This window comes from Schistocerca nitens, chromosome 6 (genome assembly GCF_023898315.1).
Source record: "Schistocerca nitens isolate TAMUIC-IGC-003100 chromosome 6, iqSchNite1.1, whole genome shotgun sequence".
In the NCBI taxonomy this organism is placed as follows: Eukaryota; Metazoa; Arthropoda; class Insecta; order Orthoptera; family Acrididae; genus Schistocerca; species Schistocerca nitens.
Window position 1 is genome coordinate 465,921,541 of NC_064619.1, and position 19,876 is coordinate 465,941,416.

The 19,876-nt window shown below is 39.5% G+C and overlaps 1 long non-coding RNA gene across 1 annotated transcript; it reads right to left on the reverse strand.

Moving 5' to 3' along the window:
- Positions 1-976: 976 nt before the first annotated feature.
- On the reverse strand, positions 977-18,835 carry LOC126262637 (uncharacterized). Its single transcript, XR_007546747.1, has 2 exons — positions 18,462-18,835; positions 977-2,617 (listed from the first exon to the last, which is right to left on the reverse strand). It is a non-coding gene; the product is annotated as an uncharacterized LOC126262637 (long non-coding RNA).
- Between the last annotated feature and the right edge of the window lie 1,041 nt (positions 18,836-19,876).

The window sequence follows — 19,876 nt, forward strand, 5'->3', positions numbered from 1 at the left end:
AAGGTACCTGTTCAATATAAACTATAATTTAATTCAAGAATTACTTTTAAACTTGAGTTTTCTTTTCTGTTTTTATTATATGCTACACCGAGAATTGACGTCATTAAAAATGAATAGTTACATAGTCCAATTTATTTTCCCCAATAACTCTTCCCTAACTCTCAAGCAGCTTTTTCAACTTGAATACCTAACCACTATGGAAGCAGTGTTGCAAAACACATTTTCCAATACAAAATATCAGTTACAAAAAAAATTCTCATGTGTCTCTTATCATTTAATCTTTAAAGTGCAAAAATCCCTGGGCATTTAGCCCAACCTATAAATGCCCAGGCATTTTACATCACTACCCATGACTCGTACTATGTACGTCACAAACAGCTAGCATTAGCGACTGTGGGTGACCACTTCACGGCTGATATTCAGTGTCTTGTGTCTCACTATAGTGGATGAGTGTTTGAATAACATTGCTGTAGTTACACTGACCAGACATGCAACTTCCCTTATTGATGAAACTTATTCCCAAAGTAACAATTGCACACAGTCCAAGCTTGAGCTGACAAGACTGAACAGCGTACACAAGTCGAATTGTATGAAAAAGCAAGCAGTCTTCTATCTTCATATCATACATACTGCTTGCTGTAAAAACGCCATTTTTGCAAGCTACACTGTCTGATTCATGATTGGAGACCGATATGCACCACTGAACTGCACTTAGAATCCAGATTTACTTTCATCTCAGCTGCGCAGGTGGTTGTATATATCGATTTCCTGTAGCCAAAAGAATATTGAGAAAGAGGTTCCCCGGAGGGGAGAGAAAGAATCTCATCCTGAGCAAGTCGTGGGGAAGGTGCAAAGCCTTAAGTGAGCTATTTTTAACAGAATGTACTTTATGGACTTGCCGGAAGCAAAACATATTAGCAAATACAGAAGCAAAACATATTAGCAAATATAACTCACGATACTGATCTGCCAATAATTATTAAAATACAAAGTTTTTATTTCACTAAAATTTTACAGCACACATTATGCTTGAGACTAAACTTTTATGTACCACAAGACAAAAAAACATGGAATTTCTGGAATAATATGTTATACTTATTGTCTCTCACAAACAAATTATCACAAAATATTTAATTTCATATACAACACTCTTCTCCAAACTTTATTGTAATAAACACATCAAATTTCTGTTGATGTAAATCTCATTTTGTACAGTTACAATTCTAGTCTTTCCATTCAGTGGTTGAAATCAAAGTCTCATTCATGGTATGACAACCTTCTCTCCCATTGGCTGTACAGCAAAATATGTTGTCCTCAATACGTGATGATGTAAATAAATGATCACAATAAAATGTTGACTTACAAATTTAACTCACTGAACATCCTTTCAATCAAGTAGTGTTGGCATATTATGATTTTGGTTTTTTTTTTCCCAACTGCAAATTGATACTGAATATTGAAAATAACAGTTTTTTAAAGTCATTATTATTCTTTACAGTCTTCTAGTGTAAAAGCAGAGTGGAGAAAGTGTGATTTATCAGGTTTTCCCAATGTGACTCATAATCAGGCACATGTTTTGACAAGAGAATTCAGTTATAATACAACCATGCTGCTATTAACTTTTTTCAAGTTAATAATTTTATAAAATTAATGTCATACATTTTTGAAAGTGTAACATGGATACAGAATTACAAAGTGGATATTATTTCATGTGTTGCATAAATGTATTTTGCTTAGACTATGGGTCTCTTTCATGTAAGTGAACTATGGGACAAAGAGTTAAAAATAAATAAAGGCTGGTACTCAGTGTGGCATACATACATGGAGACTAGTAAAAAAGGATCATACTCTTTCTATAGTGGCTATGTGGAACAAGATTTAAGGGCTATGACTTCCTTTTGAAGCCACAGAAAAACAGATATAAGACATCCACAAAGATATTTATACAAAAATGTTTATTTCACCCTGTTTCAAAACTGAGCACTGTATACTTTTGTAGAAACATGTACCTAGCTCATAAGCATTTTGTAAGAAGGAACATTTTTCAATATAGTCTACACTTTCTCCAAATTTAATATATATGGGGGAGAAAAAAGCTATGGAATACAAAAATAAAGAACAGTACTGACTAACTGATATCTTCCACCCCCTAGTCAGCAGATTATTAGTAAAGAAATATCTGACTACTTTTGATGACACTCAATTTTAACAATTTCTATTATCTAAGAACTCTAAAGTTTTTGGTCAATGATATATTCAACATTCATGATGTAACAGTGAATGTGATAGTTGGAGGAAAATCTTTTCACAGTTCATAAAAAAATGTTTTCACATAATGAAATCCTAAATAAACTAGTACTTACATAATGTACACAATTTGTGTTTTTATGTGCATTTTTGCTGATGTGGCAATTAGTACCCCCAGTTTTGTTCTCAATATCATTAGAAAGTTGGGAAGACACACAATTTTCTAATAGCACAGAAGAAGTGGACTCCGAATCAAGTCAAATAACTTCACTCACAAATGGGTCACTGCATTAGCTGATTAGTCTGAAAGTTGTAATATGTTGTTGCCCTGAAAGTCCAGTTGCATAGATGAAACTGAAATATGATTTATCTGTAAATAAAAAATTGAATTAGCTGCATTTAAAAAATTCTTCCAGATCTATATATACTAGTTTGGAATATTACCCACAAATAACTGGCACTTGTCAATAAATTAGTTGCAGTCTGCCTCAAACATTTCTATTCAACTATGGATGTCCAAGTGCTGTGGCTCTAGTTCTATGTTTCTAGCTATACTATTTTAGTCTGGAAATAAGCCATACTATGTTTGTAGTCCAGCAAATCCTTTATAAGAAATTATGAACGATAGCAAATATTAACTTAATGCTACAAAAACAGGGGTAATTTTCTTAAAGTAAAGCTGTGTTGTCAAACAAGCCTTGCTATTTAAATGGCAGATATTTTTACACCAAAATCTAGAACATAGGAATGAATGTTAGAGTTGTATAGCCAACTTCCTGCGAAGCATTACTGCTTTGTTCCACTAAATGCTTTGGCAGATGCTGAAAAATAATGCTTTAAAGAGTACCTTTCCAAATATATAATGGCATTTTCATATAATGACATTGTATAGAAGATATGTTTCCCCATTTATTGGCATTTACAGGCATTCAACACAATGATAGTTAATCATTATAATTATCTAGCACACAACTTACAATAAATCAATGTGACTACACAGCTACTATTTTCAAGGGTCATGTTCTTTTTATCTATCTTTTTAAACCATCGACCAGAGTAGCTACATGAATTTTTCAAGGTGGCAGTCACAGAATAAAGTTGTCCGAGTAAAAGCTTACCATTTTACTTTAAAATTTCCAATTTGTGTCCCACTGTTCTGTCCAATCACACCACAGCCTCTTAATCCTTCAGTAGTGGTTCCAACCTTATTCACTTACCATCACACCGGCTAATTTCTATTTACGTAGGTTTGTCCGGCGAACACTAAATGCAGGGCACAACACGAATGCAACAAGTTGTCAACTGTTCTTTCCTATTCCACATGTAGCAACATATTGTAACGCTGATTTTATAGTGTTATCACTTTCTTAATTGTGAGTACCCATGGAGCAACCAAAAGATATGCAGTTTCATACTCTTTCAATGCATACATCACATTTTATTCAAATTTCCAGAAATGATACTTCCACTGTTATGGGAGAGTCATGAAAGATTTATGTCCGTAACTTCAAAAATATTGATGCTAGGAAGCTGAAACCTGGTTTAATCTCCAGTATGATATGTAACACATTAATGTTGTGAAGTCAGTCTGATTTTACTAAAAACAAACAGTGGTGTGAATATCAAGGAGAAGGAATGGGTTCTAGAGGAAGAACAGTACACTACATAAAAGGACTAAGAGATTTTAGTAACAAAGTATGAAATCAGTATTGTCCTTCAAAAAAAGCTGAGGCATTGCGCATACCAACAATTAAAATACATGTTTATTATACTGATGCAAGTCAATAATTTTATTTCACATAGATTACAAATAAACTTTTCTAAAGAAACTAAAAGTGCTTCTAGATTAGGCCATACATGAAATCCCTTATACACGGTGAGGCAGCCAAGTCATAACACTTCTTGTATCTCCCCAAGCAAAATAGATACAAAGATGCCATTTGGACAGTGAATTGCAGGGACAGGGGCTACTTGAATACATCACATTTCATGGTTGTGCTGTTTTTATTACAGAGATATGAGGCCATCTTTTTTTTTTTTTTTTTTTTTTTTTTAAATGGAACACTATGTTAAATTTTAGCGTAACATGATGGGGTTGGACGTTTTAGCTGTTAGTGACATTCGGCTAAGGGGTGAGAAAGAAGAGGAAGTGGGACAATACAAGGTCTACCTGTCAGGAGTCAAAGCAGGAATAGCACAATGGGGTGTAGGGCTTTACATCAGGAAAGAAATGGAACCCTGCGTAGTTGCAATAAGGTATGTAAACGAACGACTGATGTGGATAGATTTGACAGTGTCTAGCAAGAAAATTAGGATTGTGTCAGTATATTCGCATTGTGAAGGGACAGATCAAAATAAGATGGATAGTTTTCATGACACACTCAGTGTGTAGTTGTTAGAGTAAAGGACAAGGACAGTGTTCTGCTCATGGGTGATTTTAATGCCAGGATTGGAAATTGAACAGAAGGGTATGAAAAGGTTATGGGTAAATTTGAAGAGGGTATGGAGGCCAACAGGAACGGGAAACAACTCTTGGATTTCTGTGCCAGTATAGGCTTAGTAATCAGAAACTCCTTTTTTAAACATAAGAACATTCAACAGTATACTTGGGAAGAGAGGGGAACCAGATCTGTCATTGACTATATAACAGATCAGGAATTCAGGAAGGCTGTGAGGGACACATGTGTATTCAGGGGATCCTTTGATGACACTGATCACTATTTAATCTGCAGTGAAATTGGTATTGTGAGGCCGAAAGTGCAGGAGGTCAGGTCCATATGTAGGAGGATAAGAGCGGAGAAACTTCAGGATAAGGAAATCAGGCACAAGTACATAACAGTGATCTCAGAAAGGTTCCAGTTAGTTGAATGTAGTCAATTACAGTCATTGGAAAAGGAATGGACAAGGTACAGGGACACAGTACTACAAATGGCTAAAGAATGTCTAGGAACAGTAGTGTGTAAAGGTAGGATGAAGCAAACAGCTTGGTGGAATGACACAGTCAAGGCAGCCTGTAAAAGGAAAAAGAAGGCATATCAAAAATGGCTACATACTAGAACACAGGTAGACAGAGAAAGTTATGTTGAAGAAAGAAACAAAGCTTAACAGATAATTGCAGCATCCAATAAGAAATCTTGGGAAGACTTTGGAAACAGGTTGGAGACTTTGGGTCAAGCTGCTGGAAAACCATTCTGGAGTGTAATTAGCAGTCTTCGAAAGGGAGGTAAGAAGGAAATGACAAGTATTTTGGACAGGCCAGGAAAACAGCTGGTGAATCCTGTTGATTCCTGGGGCAGATGGAGGGAATATTTTGAAGAGTTGCTCAATGTAGGTGAAAATACAATCAGTAATGTTTCAGATTTCGATGTACAATGGGATAGGAATGATGATGGAAATAGGATCACATTTGAGGAGTGGAGAAAATGGTCAATAGATTGCACTGCAATAAAGCGGCTGGGGTGGATGAAATTAAGTCAGAACTCATCAAATACAGTGGAATGTCAGGTCTTAAATGGTTAGACAGGATAATTAAAATGGCGTTGGAGTCGGGACAGGTTCCATCAAACTGGAAGAAAGCAGTAATCACACCAATCTTTAAACATGGAAACAGAAAAGATTGTAACAACTACAGAGGTATCTCTTTAATCAGAGTTGTGGGTAAAATCTTCTCGGGTATTGTTGAAAGGAAAGTGCGAGTATTAGTTGAGGACAAATTGCATGAAAATCAGTGTGGGTTTAGGCCTCTTAGAGGTTGTCAGGACCAGATCTTTAGCTTATGGCAAATAATGGAGAAGTGTTACGAGTGGAACAGGGAATTGTATCTATGCTTTATAGATCTAGAAAAGGCATATGACCGGGTTCCTAGGAGGAAGTTATTGTCTGTTCTACGAGATTATGGAATAGGAGGCAAACTTTTGCAAGCAATTAAAGGTCTATACATAGATAGTCAGGCAGCAGTTAGAGTTGACGGTAAATTGAATTCATGGTTCAGAGTAGTTTCAGGGGTAAGACAAGGCTGCAACCTGTCTCCACTGTTGTTCATATTATTTATGGATCATATGTTGAAAACAATAGACTGGCTGGGTGAGATTAAGATATGTGAACACAAAATAAGCAGTCTCGCATAGACTTAGTTGTGATGGCAGATTCGATTGAAAGTTTGCAAAGTAATATTTCAGAGCTAGATCAGATATGTAAGGACTATGGTATGAAGATTAGCATCTCCAAACCGAAAGTAATGTCAGTGGGAAAGAGATATAAATGGATTGAGTGCCAAATAGGAGGAACAAAGTTAGAACAGGTGGACGGTTTCAAGTACTTATGATGCATATTCTCACGGGATGGCAACATAGTGAAAGAACTGGAAGCGAAGTGTTGCAAAGCTAATGCAGTGAGCGCTCAGCTACGATCTACTCTCTTCTGCAAGAAGGAAGTCAGTACAAAGACTAAGTTATCTGTGCACCGTTCAATCTTTCGACCAACTTTGTTGTATGGGACCAAAAGCTGGGTGGATTCAGGTTACCTTATCAATAAGCTTGAGGTTACGGATATGAAAGTAGCTAGGATGATTGCAGGTACTAGTAGATGGGAACAATGGCAGGAGGATGTCCACAATGAGGAAATCAAAGAAAAACCGGGAATGAACTCTATAGATGTAGCAGTCAGGGCGAACAGGCTTAGATGGTGGGGTCACGTTACACACATGGGAGAAGCAGGGTTACCCAAGAGACTCATGGGTTCAGCAGCAGAGGGTAGGAGGAGTCGGGGTAGACCAAGGAGAAGGTACCTGGATTCGGTTAAGAACGATTTTGAAGTAATAGGCTCAACATCAGAAGAGGCACCAATGTTAATACTGAATAGGGGATCATGGAGGAATTTTATAAGGGGGACTATGCTTCAGACTGAACGCTGAAAGGCATAATCAGTCTTAAATGATGATGATGATGGTGATGATTATGGGCTTAAAAAGACAGTTTCAAATATGTGTATATCATAATATTTAGGCGAATAGTTTTTGAGACACAGATATCTTCTCGCATCTAATTCGTCCTTCGAAGCGGCGTTGTCCAATGCGACCTTTCCTAATGACCACTGAGGAACTTAACAGGGAAGGCATTGCTTTCCTGCTTTTCAACAACGCCACAAGGTGACGCACGAGGTAGCTGGAGAGAGGGGTATAAATATGCTGCTGGGGTAATGAGACATTGCATTTTCGTCACAGTTTCTTGGAGCGGACATGTACATCAATGAGGAAAAGTTAGATATGTTTCTAGTGTATGGTGAAAGCAGAAGAAATGTTAGAGCAATAAAGCGATATAGAGAGATGTATCCTGATCGTGAGCATCCCATGCGCCAGCTTCTTGCACATATTTGCAAGCAAGTACTTGATCATGGAACGCCATACAGAGGACAAGGCAGAAAACTGCAACTGGTGAAGTACATGAAGAGGGCATTCTAGCGCTGACACATAACGACCCTACTGTTTCGCCTCTGAATGTGGTATAAGTCAGAGAAGTGTTCTACGCATATTGCACTGGCATAGATTTCACCCGTTTCACCTCTCATTACATTAAGCACTCTCCGGTATGGATTTTGAACGGCGCCAGGAATTTTTCCGGTTTGCTCTGCAGTGCCTACAAGATGATCCAACGTTTTTTCAATTGATGCTTTTTATTCATGAAGTGACTTCCACCAACCACGGTAATGTGAATTTGCATAATATGCATTATTGGTCAATAGAGAACCCTCACTGACTTTGACAGGTACAGCATCAGCAACTGTGGAATGTTAACATGTGCTGCGGCATTGTCGGAAATGTCGTTGTGGGGCGGTACGTCATTCTGGGTACACTAAACAGCAATAACTATGCACAGTTCCTGCGAAACGTTCTGCCCATTTTGCTGGAAGAGGTACCACTAACTACACATCCGTGCATGTGGTTCCAACATGACTGTCTTGATCACTCTTCCCGTGTGGCTACAGAGCTGTTAAATGAAAAGTTCCCGGATTGTTGGATAGGACGATGTGTTGAAGTGAAGTGGCCAGCCCCGTCTCCTGATTTCACCCCTCTTGATTTTTTTTCTGTGGTCAGCAATCAAACATAAATTGTATGCTCAAACATCAACTACGCCAGACGATATGCAGCAACGTATCATTGAAGCCTGCGCTGGTATCTTACATGACACCCTCGCAGCCATTCACAAATCATTCAAATGGCGACTAAAAATGTGCATTGCAGCAGAGGGGAAGCATTTTGAGCAAATGCTTCACTAAAGTTTTGTATCATGTACAGTATGTATTTTGCATATTTGTGTGCATTTGCTTCGCATTGTGATCAATAGTAAATATTTTCAAATAAACAAATATGTATGAAATAACTGACCAATAAGGGCCTCCTAATTTACATTTGTACTTCTATTACTTAAAATGTATTAACATCTTGTAGTATTTTAATACTGTATGTTGTCTACTCTTTTGGCATCACAGTTGTCAATAACTGAATAATATCTGTGCAACATCATCAGTTAATATTTGTGCAACATCATCAGTTAATTTTTGTGCAAAATATTGCAGTATGTATTACTATTTTCGGGTAAATGGGCATGTTTGCGTAAGGACGGATTCACAATATTTAGCATGTACTCTACACAGCAGGAAAGGTCGCACTAGACAGTGCCGCTTTGAAGGACGAACACAATGCAAGAACATATCTGTGTCTCAAAAACTATTCGCCTAAATACACTCCTGGAAATTGAAATAAGAACACCGTGAATTCATTGTCCCAGGAAGGGGAAACTTTATTGACACATTCCTGGGGTCAGATACATCACATGATCACACTGACAGAACCACAGGCACATAGACACAGGCAACAGAGCATGCACAATGTCGGCACTAGTACAGTGTATATCCACCTTTCGCAGCAATGCAGGCTGCTATTCTCCCATGGAGACGATCGTAGAGATGCTGGATGTAGTCCTGTGGAACGGCTTGCCATGCCATTTCCACCTGGCGCCTCAGTTGGACCAGCGTTCGTGCTGGACGTGCAGACCGCGTGAGACGACGCTTCATCCAGTCCCAAACATGCTCAATGGGGGACAGATCCGGAGATCTTGCTGGCCAGGGTAGTTGACTTACACCTTCTAGAGCACGTTGGGTGGCACGGGATACATGCGGACGTGCATTGTCCTGTTGGAACAGCAAGTTCCCTTGCCGGTCTAGGAATGGTAGAACGATGGGTTCGATGACGGTTTGGCTGTACCGTGCACTATTCAGTGTCCCCTCGACGATCACCAGTGGTGTACGGCCAGTGTAGGAGATCGCTCCCCACACCATGATGCCGGGTGTTGGCCCTGTGTGCCTCGGTCGTATGCAGTCCTGATTGTGGCGCTCACCTGCACGGCGCCAAACACGCATACGACCATCATTGGCACCAAGGAAGAAGCGACTCTCATCGCTGAAGACGACACGTCTCCATTCGTCCCTCCATTCACGCCTGTCGCGACACCACTGGAGGCGGGCTGCACGATGTTGGGGCGTGAGCGGAAGACGGCCTAACGGTGTGCGGGACCGTAGCCCAGCTTCATGGAGACGGTTGCGAATGGTCCTCGCCGATACCCCAGGAGCAACAGTGTCCCTAATTTGCTGGGAAGTGGCGGTGCGGTCCCCTACGGCACTGCGTAGGATCCTACGGTCTTGGCGTGCATCCGTGCGTCGCTGCGGTCCGGTCCCAGGTCGACGGGCACGTGCACCTTCCGCCGACCACTGGCGACAACATCGATGTACTGTGGAGACCTCACGCCCCACGTGTTGAGCAATTCGGCGGTACGTCCACCTGGCCTCCCGCATGCCCACTATACGCCCTCGCTCAAAGTCCGTCAACTGCACATACGGTTCACGTCCACGCTGTCGCGGCATGCTACCAGTGTTAAAGACTGCGATGGAGCTCCGTATGCCACGGCAAACTGGCTGACACTGACGGCGGCGGTGCACAAATGCTGCGCAGCTAGCGCCATTCGACGGCCAACACCGCGGTTCCTGGTGTGTCCGCTGTGCCGTGCGTGTGATCATTGCTTGTACAGCCCTCTCGCAGTGTCCGGAGCAAGTATGGTGGGTCTGACACACCGGTGTCAATGTGTTCTTTTTTCCATTTCCAGGAGTGTATTATGATATACACATATCTGAAACCATCTTTTTAAGCCCATCATCTTATGCTTAAAAAACTAAAGATGGTCTTACCCTGTATAGTTATACTGAGGGATCTAAATACTGATACATTAAAAGATAGTTGTCCTACACGAAGTTTCTGTGATCTGATCTGTGTCTACAATCTCGAACTAGGTGTACGGGGTCCAATAAGAGGCCGTCACACCTCACAAATGTTGACAGATCATGGAATTACTAACATTCTTCAGAATTGGCAAACAGTGTAAGTAATAAATACTGCAATCTCAGATCATTTTGGATAATGTCAAAATATCAAGAATCAATGTTTGCTGAGAAAAAAAATACTGTTGCAATTTAGACAGCTGAAGCTGGAAACTTTAAGCACATTACAAAAATTACTTAAGGAAAGATGACTGAAGGCAAATACTCTCAGTAAACAACGTAAAGGAGAGTCGAGACTAGTTTCGCTCAGCATAAAGCCTGCTTGCCATACAGTACCGGTACAGTATCCAGAAATCTAAATGTGAGAAATACTAAGAGGTGATGTCAGGAATATTTTTATGTTATGATGAAGTTGTGGAAAAATTCATAAAAGGTATCAACAGCTCCCAAAAATCAAGAAATACAGATAACGTCTCCATTGTCAGAAATGTATTTTTCTGCTGCTAGCAACTGAATCTGAGGTAGTAAAAATAATACATATTCTAAACCACCGAAAACACAGGTCTTGATGGAATGTCTCATGTGGTAACATAATGGTGGTGATAAGAAAAATTCTGCAAACTGTAGGCCAATTACTACCACATCTGTCTTATCTAAAATAGTGAAAATTGTCTTTAAAGATAGAATATAACATTTTATAGACAAGAAAAACATACTCCATGTGTTGTATAAATAAAACGGAAAATTATTTTATTCTCAGAATTTTGGAGAACATTCTCAGGTTTACACGAATAACATGAGCTGGAGAATATGCTTCACTGGAGAATGTCCTCAGCCTGAGTAAGAGGATGGGGAAAGTTGCTAACTGCAAAGAACAGTCACCGATTTCATATGAATAAAGCTAGAGATGTTTTTCATAAGCAGAGAATATTCTTCGTTGTTGGAAGTAATCTCTGTAGCATTCTTCAACCTGGGTATCTTTTGTTAAGTTTTACCAAGGTTTTTTTTTCAGTAAAAATGGAGAACTTTTGTTGATCAAAAAAAGATATATATAGCCCAAAGAAATAATGAAGAAAGAGACTGTAGAAATTCATACAAGTTTAACAACAAAAACATTATTTGGCTGACAAATCGCTTCCGCCCTGAAATTCAGTCAAGTATAGGAGGCACCCCTTCAAATGAAACATTTGCGGATGTCGATGATTCATGGCCTGGGTCTGTAGATGATGCAAGAATATGTAGGTCAGATACCAAGGAAAAAACCAGTCCAATGCTTTAATTTTACAAGGTGTCAGGTATGGCACTTCGGCATGGCTAATGAGGCCATTCCTGAATCTATAAACATCTGATGAGAAGGCCTACAACGTATTTCAGCATAGCCCCTATTTCGGAAAATTCAGTGAAGATGGTTATTTCATTAAATAACTACACTGACAGTGACACTTCAAGCATCTAAAATAGCAACGAGAGTGATGTCAGTAGAAGTTTCCCATTAACACGATACAAATGAAGCACAGACAGATTCAGCTGCAAGTTAGTACAGCGTAGCTTACAATTTTAAGTAGCTACATAACAAAAGTATATTGTCGTAAGTTTTGCAATTTTAATCAGAAGACCTCATCAGTAACTAATTCCAAATGATTTTTTTACCAAGGAAAATAGCCATTTAACCATACATTTTGAGAAGTTATTTTATTTTCACAACCAGTTCCAGCATTCCAATGTGCTATCTTCAGGCCCCATATGCACTTCATGTATTGTCAACCAGATGTATCGATATTAGCATCCTGGAGCTATCAATATCTGGATACTGTGAATTCAATATCTGAGGCCTTCCTTCGAAGACTTGACTACATCAGTTGTTGTCAAGTCTTCAAAGAATGGACTCAGTAAACAAATTCATGAGATCCAGTTGCTGATGGCTCCAGTATGCTAATATTGATAGATCTGATTGTCTATACATGAAGTGCATGAAGATGGTATATTGAAATGCTGAAACTGGTTGTCAAAATAAAATAATTAACTTCTCAAAACATACGGGTGTTTGGCCATTCTCCATCATCCGCAATGGATTAACAGAAATTCCAAATGAAGTTTTTCCTGGGAATTCAGTCTGCATCACACAAAATCGATACTTCTGAAATATTCAGGTACTGTTTCTTTGTATACCATTTGCCCTATTTAAGATATGTTTTCTCACAGCATAACTCTTAAAAATGATGTATTCTTAAGATTTCTTTGTGTAATGTGTTCACCTAAATTCAATAACAAAAAGTTTCCTGCATGTCGAAAATTCAGTCACATCATCAGAAGATGTATTTTTGTAAACTGTCCATATATTATCTTAAGAATTTGTTGCCACACATAAAACTAAAATTGAAACATAGTGCAACTCTTCTGGGCCACATGAATGCCAATTTCATATTTGTCAGCTCACCTGTTCGAGTGAGCTGAATACAATGTAAGAATACACACTAAGAACTTTCTCAAGGAGGGGAAATACTGAGAAAGAACTCCCTGGTCAAAGAATGTACTGAATCTTTTATTCATATGAAATTGAGAACTTACTCAGATCTTTTGCTCTGAGAATCTTCTCCAAAGAATGTTCTCTTTTTTATTCATACGAACCAACGAGGAACAGCACAGCTTTTGAAAATGCATTGTAAATATACAATGTATGTACTTTTTGGTGATGTAGGAACGATTTTGCTGTTATTTGCTCCTTTTTTTAAGGCAGACATGGTGTTACAAAGTGAGGCCATTAAAGTGTAAAATAGCGAAAATTAATGAGCGCTAGGTGCACACTGTGAAATTGTAAATTTTGAAAATACGAACATGACCATGTGAATTCATGTGGACATCACAATGTGATTAATCGTGTTTTTATCTTGTCCAGCTTATGTTAAAGAAATCTTGGATTGTTGTTAAGTATTCATCTAAGGGCGATTAAATTAAAAATAAAGGAAGAAAGATTAGGGTTTAAAGTCCTATTGACATATTAGAGATGGAGCACACAGAATAGTTCATGGGTGGGTAAGGGAATAGACTGTGCCCTTTCAAAGGAACCTTACCACCTTTTGCCCGGAGCAATTTACGGAAATCTTGGAATGCCCAGGCGCAGATTTGAGGCACTGTTCTCCCAAATACAAGTCCAGTACGCTAATCATTGTTCCACTTCACTCAGTATGTGATTAAATGAAGTTCTGACTGAATATGATATGTCCGTGTTATGTTATAGGGGTATTTATAAATACAATTGAACTGCATCTTCATATTGGAAATTGTCTACATATGAATGAGTGAATGAATGAATGAATGAATAAATAAATAAATATAGTGAGTAGTCCCGTGTTGTACATAGTTCGAAATGGATATGAGGAATGATTTCTTGAGAAAACTCATACAACTGCTTGTGTGTCGCAATTTGATTTTCAAACGGCTTTTGTACACTTGCTTTTCTGCAACACGACCTCCTCATTCAGGTCTATCACAAGCACTTAAACCATGTGCCATTGCACAATAATCATATCCTGCATCAGTATTGCAACCATTATTATGGAGACTTAGGTTGAGAATTTTTTAATTTTTTTATATTGTGCTTCACGGCCACCAGAAAAATAGAATATCTTTTTTATATTAAAAAACGACAGGGATTAGCAAAGGTTGAAGCCAGGGGGTTACAGGAACAAAGGATGCATTGTACAGAGTGTTCCCATCTGTGCAATTTAGAAAAGTTGTTGTTGGTAGGAAGAATCCAGATAGTACAGACTGAAGCAGTCACTGAAGTGAGGCACATTGCGTTGGGCAGCATGTTCAGTAAGTTGTCCAGCTGGCTCTTGGGGCACAGTTGGCAGTGGTCACTCAAGTGGGCTGACAGCTAATTAGTTGTCATGCTCAGGGATAAAGCAGCACAGTGGTTGCAACTTAGTTTGTAGAACACATGGCTGCTTTCATAGGTAGTGCTGTCTTTGATAGGATAACTGACACCTGAGACAGGACTGAAGGATGTATGGGACAGGTCTGATGTCTAGGTCCGTTGCAGGGATACGAGTCATGAGGCAAGGGGTTGGTAACAGGGGTGGACTAAGGAAGGGCAACGATACTGCATAGGTTCAGTGGGTGGCAGAATACCACTGTAGGAGGGATTGGGAGGATAGTGAGGAGGATATTCCTCATTTCAGGTCTTGGCGAGAGGTAGCCGAAACCATGTTGGAAAATATTATTGTGCTTCTCCAGCCCCGGGTGGTACCGAGCCAAGAGATGAGTGCTTCTTCGTGGCTGCATGGTCAGCATGTGAGTGATGGTAGGTTACTGGAGAGGCAAGACACACAAGATCTGTTTCTGGACAAGGCTAGGGGGGACTTACATTCTGTGAAGACCTCTGTGAGACTCATGGCATTTCTGGAGGACTGCTCATCACTACAAATGTGCTGACAACTGATCACTACAAATGCGATGACCAGGGGTGGCTATGTTGTACGGAAGGGACTTCTTGGAATGGACTGGGTGGCAGCTGTCAAAGTGGATGTGGTGTAGGTGGTTGGTAAGTTTGGTGTGGACGGAGGTACAGATATAGCTATCATTGAGGTGGAGGGCAACATCAAGGAACGTGGTTTGTTGGCTTGAGAAGGACCAGGAAAGCAAATAGGGGAAAAAGTGTCAAGGTTCTTATGGAACGTAGATAGGATTTTCTCACCTTTGGTCCAGATCAGAAAGGTGTGATCAATGAACATGAACCAGGTAAAGTGTTTGGGATTCTGGGTGGTTAGGAAGGGTTCCCCAGTGTACCATGAATAGATAGGCATAGGATGGTGCTAAACTAGTGCCTATCACTGTACCACTGATTTGTTTGTAGGTTCTGCCTTCAAATGAGAAGTAACGTTGGGTGAGGATACAGTTGGTCATGGTGACCAGGACGGAACTTGTAGATCATGAGCATTGGGAACATTGGTGAACAGGGAGGTGGCATTGACAGTGATGAGCATGGTGCTGGGTGGCAAAAGAACAGGAAACTGTGAGATTTGATGGAAAAATGGCTTGCGTCTTTTATATAGGAAGGCAGGTTACGTGTAATAGGCTGAAGCTGTTGAGCCACGAGAGCAGGGACTCTCTCTGCGGGTGTCCTGAGTGGTTGGATTTATGGAGTACAGGAAGTGGTGGGGGTGAGGTGACAAATACGACTCAAGGGAGAGGTTCTGGGTGGACCTAAGGAGTAACTGGGAGATCCTGCTGGATTTCAGCAATGGCATCACTGTGGCTGGGTTTGTATTTGGATCTGTGTGACGGCTTGTGAGTTCTTCTGCCATGTCATCCTTGCAGTTCATAACCAAAGTGGTGGAGCCTTTCTTGGCAGGTGGTTTTACAAGATCAAGAGTCAGGTGATGGACTGCAGTTTTTTTTAAAGGTTGGTTTCCATGTTGAGGGATTTGGGGAACATACAACATACCCTTTGACCCCGTAACATCCCTGGAATCAATCTTCACCAGTCCCTGTCTTCTACCTACCTATCCCCCTCCCTGTTCCCACTACAGCACTACACACGCCTTCTATCTCACCAACACACTTACTAGTATTTCCCCTCACCTCCCCCTATATAGTCTCTCGACTCTGCATGTAACAGCCCATCCTGCCCCTATCAAATCCCTGCAAGCTCCCATGGGCAGCACAGTATCTTCTTCCTCCAACCTTACCCTGGTATCCCTCTCCATCCCCAATCCATGTCACCTGCTTATCCCCAACACCCACCCCAGGAAATTCTGAAAAATGAAAAACTTGAGATGTTTACAAGATTAAATAAATACCCCACTGTAGCACCACTAGGTTATTATGGTGCAAAGATTTCATTAAAACTCACTGATTTCATATGGAATGACCCATTGGTGAGTTGGGCAAAATTTTGTTTGCTTGCTGTGTGTGTACCAAATATCTATGAAATCCCATCTGTACATAAAGCATGCTATTAAACTAATTCTGGTGAACTGTAATTTGAAATCATTCAAATTATCTTTGGAATGAGAAAAACTGTTGATAACTTGTTGTATTCACATGACATCAGGCACTTGCGACACTTGGCAAACCAATATACTAGAAATCGGCTTATGTGCTAAGTGGACATAGTCAGAGACACTGTTGTTGAAAAGGAGGCACACTAGTGAACATGTAATGCAGGTGTGAGGTGGCACAAAATTTGGAAACTTCAAAGTAATACAAGGACCTATTATCCAAATAACTTTCTTATGATTGTTACTTTCAAAAATTCAGATACTTCGGTCTGCTGATTTAAACGTAGGCACTCAGAATATGAGAATGTGACTCTCAAAAAACATGTAAAAGTGGGTTCACACTGAATCATTGTATGTTGACTGCAGCTAAAGTGTACTTACACTGTCGGCAGCTCTTGCATTGCATAGTGAAGCTGGCAATTTGTTGTTTGTGGTTTAGCCAGCTGGGTGACAGTTTATGGTAGCCAGTGTGAATTTCTGAATGTAATAATTTCTTTTTGATGAAAATACAAAATGATTACATTTGTTTTCGCAACAGCTCATGCAATGGAAAAACTGCTGATACTGTAAGTGCACTCACAGAGTGTTACTGAGACAGATAGGTGATACTGCCCAGCAGTATTTGAACAGTTGCTACAGGCAGATAATGGTGCACCTGCTACGGGCCATGTCTCACAAACTAAATTCCGCGCCGTCGTGACGCCACACACCACAACAGCCTTATGTCACGGGTCAAAGCCGACGGGTGGGATCGGACGCTTCGGTCGACCCAAGGGTGGTGACAGACATGAACCATACCCAGAGGCCCAGTTTAGGTTGCGAGTTTTCAAAATGATATCAATTTTTTTAAAATAAAACCAGACCAGCATAAAGATCTGTTTGATTAAAAGTGTTAGCCAAATACCAAATATCCTGAGATTGAGAAGTAATATATGAAAGATTACTCTAATCACCCAATCTAATGGCTGACTTTCTCTACAAAGATATAGGCAATGAAAAGGTTGGCCAATTTATAAGCCTAAAGCCTGCCTCTTAAAAATAAAGCATATACGACTTAGGAAATAATACACACTTAAGAGATCTCACAGCATACTCCCAATAACCATTTGACAGCAGAATAAGTGATGTAGATGCGTTAGTGAATCAATGTGACGTGTAAAAGAGATTATATGGTAGGTTTGCTCTCTGAAAAAAACAATGCAGAATTAACTTCAATACGTGCGGTGCTTCATCTGACACTGAAAATCGCCCCCGTATGAATGGTGTTTCTTTCTGGATGACATCAAGGAGAGCACTGACATTAATGCAATAAAATTTGTTAGTTAACTTTAGGCAGATGGCCACCAAAGACCTAGCTCAGAAGCCATAGAACACAGAAAAACCAAATATTTAATGAAAAAAGTTGTATAACAACATTTTACAAATCTATAGTCCAACTCAGTAGGACATTACTCAAATAAGAGGCAGAAGTTTCAAACCAGAGCTGGATTCAAATATATCCGACAGCAGATGATCATACAAAGTAAGTGTGAGTCAGTAGGAGGATATTTTTAGGATATCAAGATCAAACTTCTGTGAGATGTATTTAGAGACATTTTACCACATGCTATATGGACATTTTGTAATAAGTGAAACAGTAAAATTTATAGTACAATAATTCTACCTCGTATACACGTGCAGCACTAGGCTTCTTACAGGGAGAAGTGGAACCCGGAGGGGGGTGGGGAGGGCAGGGAGAAGTGTTACACTACTACATCCACAACCAATGACACACGCAATAAGTAGCTTCCATGGAATAAACGCTAAATATATTATATGCATCCAACAAGCAATTAAAGTGGTAGATATTACTGTGACTAACAACTAATTTACAAGCTTACTAACTTTTGTGTTTTAATGATGCTACTGCAATGCAGACCTGTCACGTTCTGTTTGCCGCCCGGAAGCACTTTACTTTTGATTGAAGTTTAATGGCTTGGTCAGTTATAACCAACGGAACATCTCTTTGACATCCACAATGTTGGCATATTTGCAAAAATAGAGACCCATCTGCATTTTTTAAAAGGTGTTATTCATATTTTTGGCCACACGAAAGTGATCGCAAACCATCGAACATATGATTACAGTTTTTTGATCAAACACTGAATACTTCAGAACTGTACGACTTTCATATTACGTTACCACAATGTCGTAGTTATTTTACACACTATTTTACGTTATTGTCGTTAAAAAAAAGCATAATTCCTACAGCGTCAAATATGGGCTTCAATGGACCACTGCGTTTAGTGGTTCGGCCCGAATACTCGATAAATCCAATCTCGAGTCTAGGTGGTCGTCAATTTCACCCACAATGGCCACATTGTCTCCGCGGATAATGTGAAGTCCGAGAACGACTTGCTCAACGCCTTGCACATTGCTATATACCCTTTCGTGACTTTCATCCAATATAAGATTAATTGTCTGGTCGAAACCTTTCAAGGTTCCCACGAAATTACGCCCATCGGCTGTTATTACTGACACTGTACGATTTAAATAACCTTCAAGCCCTGAAGCCATTTTCAATGCACAAGTTTAGGCAAATTCAGAACACAAATAACTTGTCACAATTCAACACAATGTCACAAGCCAGAACACCACAACAGATACATGTGCGTTTGTAGACCACATGCGTAAACAAATACCAGGTTACCAGACAAATGTTTAGCATCTCTGATTAAGATTTGCAAAGTTCTTAATCGAAATCGAGGTATGGTCGATTCGAACTGTAACGAAGTTAATTAGAGTCTGTTTTATATTACAATACATATGGAAGGTTTCACTTGTTTCAAAGTATTTATCAAAAAAAAAAAAGAACGAAAACAACACAAGGGCCGGTTTCCACGTACTTTAGACGTAGGTTTACATACAAATTTAAGACATTTCTTTAAGTATTAAGTGAAGAATTTAGGTTGTTACCATTAGACATATATTTAGTAGTACCGTATCTACTCGGGGAATTAAAGGTTTTAAGTTCTACCTTTTATTTCCTTTCAAAACGCGTAAAGTATGTACAGCGCATACACAATCTTAAGCCTAATTTTTCGGGTATACAAGTATAGATTTTTAGCGTTAGTTTAACTGCATTACGTTACTATATTAATAGTATACACGTATATTAGTGTTCCACATAACTTTAGTGGCTTTTGAGATCTGTAGTTAATAGAGTAGTTTAATTATTGTTATTGCCTAGATAAATTTCGTAAAAAATATTGTTAAAAACCACGAGCGAGAAGTGTTTGAGCTGCCGTAGGAAAGTCAGT